This window comes from Periplaneta americana, chromosome 7 (genome assembly GCF_040183065.1).
Source record: "Periplaneta americana isolate PAMFEO1 chromosome 7, P.americana_PAMFEO1_priV1, whole genome shotgun sequence".
Classification (NCBI taxonomy): Eukaryota; Metazoa; Arthropoda; class Insecta; order Blattodea; family Blattidae; genus Periplaneta; species Periplaneta americana.
The window spans coordinates 75288464-75304424 of record NC_091123.1 but is presented as its reverse complement, the minus strand read 5'-3'; the positions used below and the strand labels follow the sequence as shown (position 1 = coordinate 75304424).

Genomic DNA, 15961 nt, shown 5'->3' with positions numbered 1-15961 from the left:
CAAGTAACTTATTTGAAACATCATCTCTACCTTTCAATGTATAATAATCCGTTCCCAATCTTTATTTAATTACTAGGCCCTTATTAAAAGGCTAGGAATTTTCTTTTCGTATGTTGGAGATCAAGTATACAATCTCAAGTAAAAAAATATTAACGCTTTATTTAACGTTATGTTTTATGTTTCTTAGAAATGCAAATTTATTTGAGAATTGTTTTTTTTTCTATTTATATAACCATGAGTAATATCATATAATGGAACCAGAACATTTTGATAATTAAGATACCGTTTTGTTTTGTCATTTTGTCTCAATTACACATTTCTAATATTATTTCAATGATGTATGTTATTCAAAGTTGCGAAATATTTCCACGCCGACCAAATGCTATTTCGAAAATGATGAGCAAGAGTCGAAAACGCACGAGATTTACGAGACGAGACTCGAAAGACAAATGAAACGAACACAGAGAGCGAGAGCGGCAGTTAGTTTTGCTCATCTCTAGTTACCACTACTGTATTTATCCCCGAGGTCTTCAATTCATTTCCAGACTTAGTTAGCTACTTCTGATTGAGGTTCTGGTTAATATGTACATCTATTATCAGGCAGTACATCACACTTCACGATATGTGACAGAAGAATAACAATTATTTGTATACACCTGAAGTCTGATTAGTGTAATATGGTAATAATCAGCGATGTATGTAGCGGAGGGGAAAAGGAACTGGCCACCGTACTTCATTATCTCCTGGCTTAGTTTCCCCAAGAGTGATGCCTTATTGGTATCACTTATAATATTCCAACTTGTCTTCGGACTGTTGACTAGACAGCTTAGCTAGCAGAACAACTTCGTCAGCAAAGGGAAGTGTATTAATATTTATATTTTTGTTCTTAAAATACCGGAGATAATATTACAAATCTTAGCTTTCCATTCTCTGAATTGAGCGTCAATGTATAAATTAAATGTGGCCAGCGATAAAATAAATCCTTATCGAACACCAATGTTTACAATCAAAACATTTTACCAATTTCATTTTCTATACGAAAACATATTTTTTTTCCTTATGAGGACTTCTTATTGCCTATCTGAATTGGGGCGGAAGGTCTTTCTGTTCTAAAATATTTTGTAATAATTGAAGTGTTTGGTGAAAGAAGGGTCTATTACATGTTTTTGAACTTCTCAGATAAAAGTCTTCTTCCACAAAGAATAAAAATAATGTTAGGCATATTCAATAACAAAAAACTCGTGAAATACACACTAGATGGTGTCTGCTATCATATTTTAAAAAGGGAAGAAATTAAGAACCAATTTTGATGGAAGTGTGGGATAGGCTCTTCTTCCATCAAACACTTAAATTATCTGTTAAAAACTTTATCAAAGGTTATTCGAAATTCAAAAATAACAAACAAGTTTCTAATTAAATTCTTGCCTCTTCTGAATTAATATTTTTTAAAGTAAAAAATACCAGTACTGCACTATACTATGTATTTCCACTGAGATTGAAACTTCAGACACGCATTGCAGTCTTTTAGATACAATTCTGGAATACATTGAAACCCAATATTTAATGGAATCCACAGCGGGTTGTAGAGTTTCAAGACTAGATTCCAATAAACTTTTATTGTAGGCGCAGATGTTCACACATTTAATTTTGTAATATAAAATAGCGTTACTAGGTTTCATAACTAGTAAGTATGCATGAGCCTCAGAATCAAATGCTACTACTTCCAGTTTTGTATTTATAGTTCAAGTCTTCAATAATTTGTGCTTTATCATTAAATTAATTATATTATAATGACTCACACAATGTCACGTTTATAAACTATAAATATAATTAATTTAATATGCAAGAAACATCTTCGGTAGAAAGCTTACTGTAGAGTGAGAAGTGTATATATTTTTTCCAAAAATAGGAAAAAAGAAAGAAAGAATTTTGAACAAAAGTGTCGAATTTGCATGATTATTTTTCCAGAACACTTCAAGATTTTTTCGGAAAATACAGTTGGTTGGTTTCTAAAGTGGAGTCGCGTCTAGCAATGAAGAAATTAGCGATATATCTTTCGGAAAATAGTACAAATTTAAGGTATTTTAAAAAGTTGACGTCTACTGTAACTTCAGCATAAATTAAAAAAAAGTAAATTTTTAGGCTTTTAATAGAAAATAAACAAAATAAATAAGAAAAATTACTTAATACAATGTTTTTTAAACATTTCGACTACTTAAACAAATCAACTATCTTTGTAACAAATTACGTAGAATTACATAGGCCTATTATATAAGTTAAGTTACGAAATTAGTTATCATGGATGTAGGTACTACGTACAGGTTACCTTCCCTTAGTTCAGTCTATAACCCAATATGTAATATTAGGATGGGTAGTACTTATAAAACCAAACTCAATCTACCAGATTTATTACAGAGAAGAGCAATTAAAATATGTCTAAAAACCTATTCATTATCCTACCGAAAACTCGTTTTTAGAATTTAAAGTCTTGAAAATACATGGAATTTATATCAATGCATTATTAAATTTTATACATAAAAATCACACATATTTCCAACGATATACTCACAAACACAAAACCAAAGGCATGCATACAATACGTTTGTTTGAACACAACTGTTTAACGAGCACTACTTTCAACCATATTGTGGGCGCTAGAATTTATAACAAATGAATGAAGAAATGCCCACATCTATTTACCTCCAACAGTTTGAAATTTAAGAATGTATGTAAGCAATTAACAAATTTTGTTATGAGTAATTATTAATTTTTAGATGTTCTTTTATTGTAATTTATTCATAAAAATTTATTATGTATCAAATCCTCCCCTGATCACGAGAACACTCCCTTTCAGGGGAATGCTAGAATTTTGTTAATTTACAATTTCTTTGCAAAATATTTTTCTGGCAATAAGTAATATTATTATATTATTACAATTGACGATAAAAAGGGAATTAATTAATTTTACAAGTGGTCTTAATCTTTTTGTTTAAAAAACTACATGCCACTTATGACAAAGACAAAATCGTCATGATCGCAAGAGGAAATTCACAGACGAAGTGCGGAAAGACAATATAATAGTTATTTGTGCAACATATGTGTAAAGTGGAACTTTTCTGCACGGTGAAAAGTTCTCAGCTACTGGGTGAACAGTATAGAGCAGAACAGGTTTCACGGCTGGCCGGCCGGCTATGAGCGCGGAGGTGGGGGCTCAAGGCCGCGCGATGCTGAAACCTGTTCTGCTCTATATTGTTTATCCAATTGTTATGAAATTACACAAGTGTAAAAAATTCTACGCCACACACATGTTGCATACGTAATTTAATTTATTACCATAAACAAAAAGACACATTTTACAGAAGAATAATAATAATTTTTTATTGGGTTATTTTACGACGCCGTATCAACATCTAGATTATTTAGCGTCTGAATGAAATGAAGGCGATAATGCCGGTGAAATGAGTCTGGGGTCCAGCACCGAAAGTTACCCAGCATTTGCTCGTATTGGGTTGAGGGAAAACCCCGGAAAAAACCTCAACCAGGTAACTTGCCCCGACCGGGATTCGAACCCGGGCCACCTGGTTTCGCAGCCAGACGCGCTGACCGTTACTCCACAGGTGTGGACAATAATAATAATAATAATAATTATTATTATACAATAACGTAAACTCGCCACCGGTGTAGCTTAGTCGGCTAAAGCGTTTGTCTGCCGATCCGGAGTTGCGCTCGGGCGCGGGTTCGATTCCTACTTGGGCTGATTATCTGGTTGGGTTTTTTTTTTATTTTTTTTAGGTTTTCCCCAACCGTAAGGCAAATTTCAGGTAATCTATGGCGAATCCACGGCCTCATCTCGCCAAATACCATCTCGATATCACCAATCCCATCGACGCTAAATAACTTCGTAGTTGACACAGCGTTGTTAAATAACCAAGTAATTAATTAACATAAACTTATCCTACAATGTTCAAAGGTAACTGCATCCCTTGCAGGTTACAGTAGATTATGGATTGATTTTTAGCGTTAACAGTAATACCATTCTGTTGCTATGGTGACAAATAATAAGGCAGAGATAAAGTAGGCTATGCGATAAAGTTGCTTTATTTCACGATGTTCAGAAAAGGCCTAATTTCAATATGCAAAACTGTTAAGAAAACCCCTACTTTTCGTTATTGTAATAAATAAAAGATGAAACGACTCTTATGACTTAATGTCTATAAAGGAGGAGGCTGCGATGCCAGACCTGGACCGCTTGTTATGGTGTAGGGTACTGCTTTTCTGCTTGTGTATGTCACAACTTCATCTAAGCAGCTCTGCAGATTCAATCTTTTTCCCCTCAGAAACGATCAATACGTATCCTAACGCTAAATCTTTCCCCACAATAATACCATGCAAACTCCCACTCTGGTAGTACATAATGAAAAGCAGGGAGCTGCATGGCACGAGCGAGTAGATCCAGGAATGGAATGCAACGAGGGAGCCATGCAAACAACTTCCAGTTGTCAAATGATGCCGCTGCAGATACTTCAAATTTTCTATAACCTGCTTTCAATTATCGTGTTACTTTTATTCCAGATCATAGGCTTCTTCTGGCATTGTTGATTGTTCTCGTCTTTATATTAATATACACCTCGGATTATTAGGCTCGTTTAGCGTAGGCTGAAACATAGTTCTTTAATACACCTAGTTTTAGGCTATATCATCGCTCGAGAGTTTCTCGTATTGCATACATTTATGGATTTTTACATAAAATTGTTGCAACCTATCCTATTCTAGACTAAAATCCGAGGTTTAATCTCTAGCGACTGGAATCGCTAGACGATTTCACACGACGGTTACAGCAGAAAGCATAGTTTTGGAATCGAGTCCCTGACAAGGCATATGTTTATGAAGTTATTTTTATAGATGATTTTATGACGCTCTATCAACTGTGCGGTTATTTTGTGTCGGTGGAATTTGTGAGAACCATATTTTAGTTAGATGAGTCTGAGGATTCGACATCAGTTTACTTGACATTCGTCTTACAGTTGGGGAAAAGCTATAAAGAAACCAAACCACTCCCGAGCGAGAGAAGAACCGGTTTTGTGCATAAACTTGTCCACGAACATTTCCTCAATACGTTGACGCAAAAAAAAAAACGATCTTCTCTCGTTCAGTAAAATTCTAATAAATTCTCAAAAAGAACTATCACAATATTACTCATATCACAATATTATCAACCTTCACTCTGTTAACAATACAGCATTTGTAACTTTATTTATAAATGTATAGTGTGTTACGGAGAAAACTGAAACTATGTGACGTGTAAATATTTAGCACCACGTCGTGTGGCAGGGTATAGTAATTGGCCCGAAGTGAAATATCGCTGTTCAGGAGGAGTTCCAGGATGTAAGAAAGCTTGGGATTCACAGGTGGAGAAGTGTTGTAATAAAATCAATCCACATATTTTTTCTTCAAAATATCTCTCTTTATTTGCACGTACTGATGTGCATAATACAGTATTACGTCTCAACACAAGCAAGGAGTTACTGTGGTATTACACATGCCCATTTCTGCTCTTTACCATCCTTAACGCACACCTTTCCGGCTTCACAGTTAAGAGGACATGCCTCTTCTGACAGCACAGGACCTTCAGAAAAAAGAACAAAGTGTTTCATTTCTCAAATTCAATAATTATCCTCGAAATTAAGCTCAAGATGCAACTCTCAACAGTGTATGGAAGTCAGTAATGATTTACAATAAATTCCATCTACGGCTCAGTAAACTTAAAGTCATTGCTGCTTTAACTGTATCCGTGACCTGGTGCATGAACTTTGTGCTTAAATATGGGGGTTTACTTTCAGAATTCGTCTACTATCCAGTCTTGGAAATACCTCACCCTTATTTTGCCCGCTCTCAAGTTTGGTACTTAATTTCCTTATTTTTTCGTCTAATGTCTCTGGATTCCTACGAAATTTTGTCCTGCGAAACATACAAGCTCTCATTTGAGACTATGAAACTCAGACACATCCGTCTACAGAGCAGAAAACTTGGTAAGTGAGGCATTTTTCTACAGCCCTCGTAACCAGAGTAGATTTCTGTTACGTGTTGTAAATCAACCTTAGCTTTGAATAATTTTTTTAATTGAGTCGGGGTCTGGTAGAGTTCCTGGATAGCTCAGTCGGTGGAGCACTGGTGCACTTAGCTAAAGGTCCCGGGTTCGATATCCTGTCCCGGAACAATTTTCCTCTGGAAATTATTCAAATCATATTCACAGGGAGCTATACCTGAAAGCTTGAACCTTAGCTTTACTTCTCTTTCGATTAAAGTCTACCGCTTCGGTTGAATGTGAACCTCTCATCTACTGAAATTATGGCTATCATGGGACTAAGAACGATAAAAACATGGGCTTAGGTTAAACCTTGCTAACAACATAAAAATCAAAATGATTATGAAGGTAAATTCAAATCTTCTACATGTAATGAACATTACTATTAGTGTTAACATTATTATTATTATTATTATTATTATAATATGCATACACGCCTGAAAGATAAGTCATGCCTTGTTAAGAGTGGACCATTTCATTACAGATATTACCGTTAGACCTAAGAGAAATAATAGTTTGTACAATTAGTTTATGTTAATACACAATTTTAAAGACGAGAGATTTGTTTAGAATGACCTATATCGTCGGCTTAGAGTGTAAACCTGTTAACTAATAAAACGGAAATTTTATAAGGGAAATAAAGAAAACTGAGTATAAATTAACTCTGAAACTTTAGGACCAAATCCAAAGTACAGGTGGTATGGGGAAACAAAAAAACTGAGTATAAAATTAACTATGAAACTTTCGGACCAAATCCAAAGTACAGGTGGTAGGGAAAAAAAAAACTGAGTATAAATTAACTCTGAAATTTTAGGGCCAAATCAAAAGTACAGGTGGTATGGGGAAACAAAAACCTGAGTATAAATTAACTCTGAAAATTTACAACCAAATCCAAAGTACAGGTGGTATGGGGAAACAAAAAACTGAGTATAAATTAATTCTGAAACTTTAGGACCAAGTCCAAAGTGCAGGTGGTATGGAGTAACAAAAAACTGAGTATAAATTAACTCTGAAAATTTAGAACCAAATCCAAAGTACAGGTGGCATGGAAAAACAAAAAAACTGAGTATAAATTAACTCTGAAACTTTAGGACCAAATCCAAAGTACAGGTAATATGGAAAAAAAACTGAGTATAAATTACCTCTGAAACTTTAGGACCAAATCAAAAGTACAAGTGATATAGAGAAACAAAAAAATGAACATAAATTAACTCTGAAAGTTTAGGACCAAATCCAAAGTACAGGTGGTACAGGGAAACAAAAACAGAGTATAAATTGACTCTGAAACTTTAGGATCAAACCCTAATTACAGGTGGTATGGGGAAACAAAAATCTGAGTATAAAGTAACTCAATCTTTAGAACCAAATCAATGGTGCAGGTGGTATGGAGAAAAAAAAAAGAACTGAGTATAAATTAATTCTGAAACTTTAAGGACCAAATCCAAAGTACAGGTGGTATTAGGCTACCATTTGTTAGTTAGCAGGTTTACACTCTAAGTCGACGATATAGTCTTATGAATGAAAACAGAAGTACGTTAATTACTTGAAATCTAAATAGAACATGCAATCGAAATCATATAACATAGTTTTGGCACAACGCCAAACCATTGTGATAACATGATTAATACGTTAAAAGAAACATAGAGAAAAAAAATCGAAGGTTTTATCGGTTCATAAAAAATTAAGTATTTTGAACTAAAATATTTTAAATTCAACAAAGTCATTAAGGGACAGTTCATTCGTCAAACTTGTATGTCATAGGTTGAATTGAATGAAAATAATTCAAACGAAAAGTATACACGAAAATTAACAACTTAATTTTTTAAATAACAGTAATAGTAAGTATTATAAAAAGAGAAAGTAAAGGAAACATTGTTAATAATAATTAAAGGCCTCATCCTTCATGATTTTCACGTAGTGTAAAAAATGTGTTTTAAATATTGCACATCTAACGACCGATTAATTAATGTAAAAAATATATGGAAAAACGATCCGTTAATTACAACTCTCCTGTCAGAGTATGGCAAAGAGTTGGCAATTAACATTATAGTTGATTACCGGGGAAAAAATTCCCATTCCCTTAGGAATGAGCCAACTTTGAAGCAATTCCGACGTAATTTATATGACATTATATTGTCATTTGATTGTGGTATAATTACTACCGCAAAGCTGCAGGTATAATAATTTTAATATATTTCAAGTATATCGCGATAAATACTAATCTTATTTAAGCACATGCAATACAGAATAATCCATTATTTGTTTTATATTACAGCTCTTCACTTTCCTGATTAGGGCTTTCATATACTGATTACAGGGAATTAAAATTTAGTACTAGACGATCACATTGTGGAATTCCAGCGAAACTGCTTCTACCCGACTTAATTTAAAGCAGCCGACATAAATTCGAATATATAATACTATTGTCATTATTATTTTATCATGCAACAGCAAGTTTGTAGTAATTCAAACTTGTCTGCCTACTTTGAGTTCAGAGGCAAGTACGGTAACCACAAAGCCACCGAAGTGAACTCACATTTCATAGTAATATTCCATATATTACTACAAGGTACAGGAAAATCGAAGAAAAATTTGTCATAATAAAGGACACAAATAATAAAATCCCTGATTTTGAGCATATAGAAGTCGCAACACTGCTTATCCTTTACGTTTGACAAGAAGTTGAAGTGGAAGAATTAACTACAGTGAAAACTCTGTATTTGGACACCCCTATATGTTAGACATCTCATTATATTGGACATATTTTCTTGGAACCGGACAAATTTATATGCTTTTACATGTCCAATATGTATATTCTCTATGTTGGACACCTCTCATTCCTGGAAGCTGGACACTCCTTATAGTTCTATCTTGGACGATTCACTTGTTCTATTGTGCATATCTGCTACCTGTTTAGAATGGAGTTTCACTGAACCCTTGTGTTTTACGAGGACTATTAGTGGCTTTTCCTTGTATAGTCCGAGTCAGCTTACTTCATACCCTAAGGGTGAAACCTAACCTTTCCCCCTATTATTACATATGCTAATATATTGTGGTGATTTTCTAGTTTGTAGGTTGAATTTTCTTTTACCAACTTTGTTTCGAATTTCGATACTGATAAATACTACATATGGTAGTGATTTTGTAACTGGTATGTTGGCAGCTGAGACAAATGTTGTCGGTACTGGAGTTCGATGAAATTAAAATTATATTAGAGTCGGTTACTAGAAGCTAGTGAAATTTGAACATATTAATAATGAATTAATATCAGTATTAATATTAATACATGATAGCTATTTTATGTGTTGCGTTGTGATTATAATTCAAGACTATAGTCAGGTAAGTTTTCGGAGTTAGTAGTAATAATTTCATGTGGTCAAACAAAATACATTTTTAGGTTAGGTCTCGTGAATCAATTTTTTAGTCAAACCAATGAATTTCATATTGCCAGACAAAATACCTAACATGTTGATCCCTTTCTCGTATAATTTGCCTACGAAAATATGTTACAAATTATGGAATTATTTAGAATAACCTTTCAACGTAAAGGTAAAGTACGGTAAGTAAATAAGTCATTCAGTACATAGGATCGTGTGATATTTGGTAACAGTTGGCAATACTGACAAGACGGCAATATTTGCCGTTTAAGAACTGTTCCTATATGACCCTCACTATACAGTACAGCTACTGTGAACCTCTCTCTACATTCCTGGAATTACTCACTTTGTCCCTTTTGTAACGGAACTTTTTGAGTATGGGAGTGAAGGGACATTATTTTTCATAACAGTAAACTTTATTTTGAGAAATTATTTTAGTAAATCTGTAGTATAGAAATCAGTCTCTGTTGAGGTGTTTACCTGTGAAAGTCAGTTTGTATAGTTTGTCTGAGTAAGCATAAGTTGGTGGAAATAACCATTGAAAGGAAGGAAGAAGTTATGGTGCTATTTGTAGGAAAATTGCAGAAAAGATTGGTATTTCTAAATAAATAGTTTCAAATATTAGGAACAATAGGACCTCAATATTAAATGCATTAGAACAAAATTGCAGTGGGAAAAGAAAATGAATTCGCAAATGACTAACTATATGAAAAAGTGTTCGAATACTTAACATTATGCACAGTAATTTCCTTTCCATCACATGCTAAAAATTTCTACTTCCCTCTACCTTGAACATCCCGTTAGGTTGAACAATTTGTTACTGAACCATACATGTCCAGATTAGAGAGGTTTCACTGTACCAAGAAAGGCTCAATACGGATACAGTAATGCAGCTTTAATGACAGTAAGTATCACAAGCTTAAACTATAAATTCAACATTTACTTCATGTTATGGAAAGCGTACTTACCTGTAAGCAGAATAACTGCCAGCAAAACGATGAATAACAGGAATGACTTCATGTTTGATATTTGTTCTTCTCCTTCCACTGTGTGATCTATAAGCTTCTGCTCCCGGTTTTATACACTGCCGAGAGCCCAATCTAAAATTGCCTGTGACGTCAATTCCTAGTCGGACAGCCTTTTAATCGCAACAATTCCGCGTCCTCAATTTGAATGGTAGTATATCAGTTTTACTGATTCACAGTTCAGCGCTTTAAGTACAAATGTGTATTTAAATTTGTTAGATAGGTCTGTCCAGGAACTGATTGCAGCTATGTATATTACAGTTAAAGTACAGTAGTCTATATATGCTATATATATATATATATATATATATATATATATATATATATCCTTCGTAGATTTAATAATGAAATATAATAATAATAATAATAATAATAATAATAATAATAATAATAATAATAATAATAGTAATAATAATTTTTTGTTGTTTATTTTACTTGTATTAATTATTAGGTTATTTAGCGTCGATGGGAGTGATAATAGTGAGATGGTATTTGTCGAGATCAAGCCGATAATTTGCTATATATTACCCGACATTCGACTTAAGGTTGGGTAAAACCTCGGAAAAAACCCAACCATGTAATCAGCCGAAGCGAAAGACGAACCCACACCCGAGTGCAACTCCGGATTGACAGGCAAGCGCCTCAACCGAGTGAACTACGCTGGTGGCTAGTAATAATAATAATAATAATAATAATAATAATAATAATAATAATAATTATAATTACATCAATTGCATATATAACCGGTTGTTTTTATGGTTATGAAACTTGGACTCTCACTTTGAGAGAGGAACATAGGTTAAGGGTGTTTGAGAATAAGATGCTTAGGAAAATATTTGGGGCTAAGAGGGATGAAGTTACAGGAGAATGGAGAAAGTTACACAACACAGAACTGCACGCATTGTATTCTTCACCTGACATAATTAGGAACATTAAATCCAGACGTTTGAGATGGGCAGGGTATGTAGCACGTATGGGTGAATCCAGAAATACATATAGAGTATTAGTTGGGAGGCTGAAGGGAAAAAGATCTTTGGGGAGGCCGAGACGTAGATGGGAAGTTAATATTAAAATGGATTTGAGGGAGGTGGGATATGATCATAGAGACTGGATTAATCTTGCTCAGGATAGGGACAAATGCGGACTTATGTGAGGGCGGCAATGAACCTCCGGGTTCATTAAAAGCCAGTAAGTAAGTACTATATCAATGGTGCAGTTGAATCGTGAATTGCAGAAACCCCAAAAATCACTTTTTTTTTCTGATATCCAGTTTGTCATATGGTTGGAATATGCATACACAGACCTCGTGATACAGAAATCCCACACGTCCAATTCTCATTTTACATTTCTCAGCGGCAATAAGTTACAGTGAATTGCAAGGAATTGCAGGAACACCAGAAAATTCAGGGCATGTTAAAGTTTTTTTAGAAACTATAGAAGAATAGTTCGCTTTTCTTTGTTTTCTATAAGATTAAACATGTGAAAATTAAATATGCTATTCACATAATTTTGCATTTTTGTATGTTTGTGTACTTTTTTAATTTCTTGGCTTAAATATAAAAATATATAAAAATAATGTAGCCTATATTAATATTCTCATTAATACGGCAAGGGACACAAGTCAGCCCTCTGGATAAAATATAACTTTCCAGATTTGTCAGAAGTCAAATCTGTGGCCATTGAATTTGTAACTAGATACAATATTCACAGCTGTAGAGGACTTCAATATCAAAATGTCATCGTCATCATATCATCATGGTATGGGACGCTTGGTCAGTTTCATCCCCACTGTGCAGCACTGATCGCTCTTTCATGATCTCGGTCTTCCAATATTTCTCTTTCCTCTGGCACCATAATTTAACATCTTGTGTAGAATTCCGTTTTCTGTCATCCGATCAATGTGTTCTTCCCATTTTCTTCTGCGAGCTTTTATTCTGTATTTATTAAACTATTCACACTAAGTTCTTTTCGTGTATCTTCACTTCTTCTTCCGTCTTAAGATGGCATTCTGCTACAGATCTAAAGAATAGCATTCCTCTATGTTAGGGACCACGTTTCGGAACCATACATAAAAACTGGAATGGCCACCGTTTTGTAAAACTTTATCTGAATTTGTTTTCATGTCTTCTCATTTAAATTTATCTTAATTGCTCCACATATACAGGATGAGTCAGGAGGAAAGGTACATGGTGTGAGGGGTGATAATATTGGTGATTCTGAAAAACAAGTTTATATGAACAAATGTCCTGTTCCTAACAGTATCTGACATACAGCTGTTTCAAAATCATTGGCGTCAGTCTCATGTCCTTCATCAGGACTCACATGTGGACGCAACCAAAACATTAGGTTCTAGTAAAATCAATTAAACGTATCCTGGGCGTTGGATCGGTCGCGGTGGAGTCATTTCTTGGCCACCGAGATCACCCGAACTTGCTCCATTGGATTACTGTGTGTAGGGTTGGCTCAAGAGCGAAGTCTACAAGCGCAAATTGGAAACAAGGGATGAACTTCTCGCTCGCATTTTACATGCTTGTACTGTAGTAAAGGAATGTCAGAATCAGCTCAGATCAGCAACATAACAGCTGTCTACAAGAGCTGCAAAGTGCATTGAAGTTGACGATGGACTTTTTGAACATGTTCTGTAAAGAAAAGTACACAATTAAACAGAACATAAGGTACCGGTAACAATGTTTTAATTTACAATCACCTGCATTTTTGCCGTTCTTCATTGTTTGCATTAGTTTTCCCCGAAACCGTTAAGAACAGGACGTATTTTTATATAAACTTTTTTGTTCAGAATCACCAATATTATTACCCCTCTAACCAAGTGTATCTTTCCTCCTGACTAACCCTGTATATTAGTACCTAGTTCATAAGTTACTTCCCATATCTAGAAATTTTGGGGTAACAAATATTGCACTGAACATAGTTATTTTATTATCTGTCACTATTTTGTTATTGTATTCTCAATATTGTAGTTGTAATCCCCTGGTAGAGGGGAAGAGAAGGCCTGATGGCCTTATTTCTACCAGGTTAAATAAATAAATAAATAAATAAATAAATAAATAAAATAAAAATATTTTTGATTTTCTAATACCTAAATCAATATAATAAATCTCTTACAGATACGAGTAGATCAAGATTAAAATCTTCTCTTATTTGCCACGGCTTATATGCCACCATTTGAATTTCGTCCTCTAAATCTGCCAATATAACTGGTCATCAGAAAAAAGATGCAATTTAAATATAAAGATTGTGATCCCAAATCTCGCTCAGTCCATTTGGCCATTTTTATGATTTATGATTTATGATTTATGACCTTTATCATTAGGCTTGTATTTTAAGCATGTTTTCTTCCAAACAACGTCAATTCTTGTCTAAAAGGTTATTGTGCATACCACTTAGATCGGTGGTTAGAAATATTAGCCCAGTCCTTTCATAAAAATGGACTTCACGAGTTTTGGGATCACACTCTTTAGATATTATTAGGCCTATGCATTTATTTAAAACGGTCACATCCTAGATGGTTTCGTCTAAATCAAGATTATGAAGTACAGGTGAATACGAAAACCCTATTCGAAGTTCATTATTAATTTCTGTCGTCAGTTTTCCTACTGGTCCTAATTTCAAAATTTCACAAGTGTCTATTTTCTCAGTGGGAAGCTTCCAACCTCAAGATCCTGAGATTTGAAATACAGTAGAACCTCTATTCTCCGTGGTAATGAAAGGGGTGGGTTGAACGGTTAATCGAAAAATCGGATAATCCGTACCATGAAATATTTTCGTAAATTTAGTGAATAATACACTTCGGTAAATTCCTCACGGCCTTGTATTTAACACGCTAGGTAGTGGATCACAAGTTCGCTAATTCAAGTCTCATTGTCAACGACGGGTTTTGAAGGGCAAGAAAAACTCCTTGTAATGACTGCCTATGGAAAGTGAAGGTCTCGTGTTGTAGATTTACATACTTTATACACTCCAAACTCATATTCTGTTGCGAGATGAATCACAGTTTCTCTTTTTCCAAACAACTCAATTATTTACACAATTTTCCCCCGATAGTTAGCACAACAAGATTTCTTTTGAAACCTGTAGAAGACATTTTATGTAGAAATTATACAGTACCACAATTCGAACAGTAGACCATACTGTGTAAAGGAAAAGGCTTGTAATAACACTCTCTAGAAAACATAACGTGCTAATACAATGTACAGTACTTTATATATTTCTGCAGAAAAAAGCGAGAGAAAGACAGACGGATAATCCACCAATCAGTTAATAGAGTGACGAATAATCGGGGTTCTACTGTAATCATTAATTTCCGAATGGCTGAATATTCATAATTTCCCTTAAAATAATATTTTCTTTAAGTGATTGGATCCTCCGATTCCCCCTTTTCTCTTTCTGACAAAGGTCATGAATCGCTTAGCTTAGCTTAGCTTACTTTCTGCTCAGCACGGAGCACGTCACCGATTAGGACAGGGCTGGGCACATTACGTGATTCTGAGAAATGAGCGCTACGTGCTTTAAAGAGCGGTCCTTGCGAGCGTGGTGACGTATGCATACTGTACGTCATTCAGTGTCGGTACAGTGGTGACTCTGCAATATGATGGCAAACTTTGAAGACGGAGCTTCCGCTCATACATTAAAGTGGCTGATGAACTTGATAATGATGATGATAAGTAGATCTACTGTATCACAGAATATTCCGAAATGATATTAGTAATGCAGTATTTTTTTAATATAACCTAACTGATTAAGAAGTTCAATATCCAACGGCATTATTCTTTACAACATGCTACTGAATATGACAAATATGTTGATAATGAACGCCATAAATTAATACAACAATTTAAAGAAAATGTTTCTCAGGTACTTTATATCAGAGTATCTATTTGATATTTATATTGCATCATAAGTTATTATACATTTAGTAATATATAATTTTAAATTATACAAATATTATATTATATCACAGCATAATATGTTACAGTTTATGATATCGTATCGTATCATATCATATATCATATCATATCATATCATATCATATCATATCATATCATATCATATCATATCATATCATATATCATATCATATCATATCATATCATATCATATCATATCATATATCATATCATATCATATCATATCATATCATATCATATCATATCATATCATATGTCATGTCATATTATATTATATTATATTATATTATATTATATTATATTATATTATATTATATTATATTATATTATATTATATTATATTATATTAACAGGATGATAATAATGCACTTAGTGAATCGGCTATGAGAATTAGCTACAAAATTTGCCAGGAAATTGCAAGAGAATTGAAAATATTCAACGAAGATGAATTCAACAAGCGATGTTTAATTATACTGGCAGATGAACTCTGTCTGCAGCAAGTAGGGGAAGTGGAAGCCATACGCCTGTCTCGTAAAACCGTGGTGAGGAG

At 34.0% G+C, this 15961-nt stretch overlaps 1 protein-coding gene and 1 long non-coding RNA gene across 4 annotated transcripts in view; both read right to left on the bottom strand.

Moving 5' to 3' along the window:
- Nucleotides 1-15961, bottom strand: part of LOC138703205 (serine-rich adhesin for platelets) — a 1304023-nt gene that overhangs the window by 90081 nt on the left and 1197981 nt on the right. The window lies entirely within an intron of this gene.
- LOC138702708 (uncharacterized) lies at nt 5441-10524 on the bottom strand. Its single transcript, XR_011332867.1, has 2 exons — nt 10431-10524; nt 5441-5626 (listed from the first exon to the last, which is right to left on the bottom strand). It is a non-coding gene; the product is annotated as an uncharacterized lncRNA (long non-coding RNA).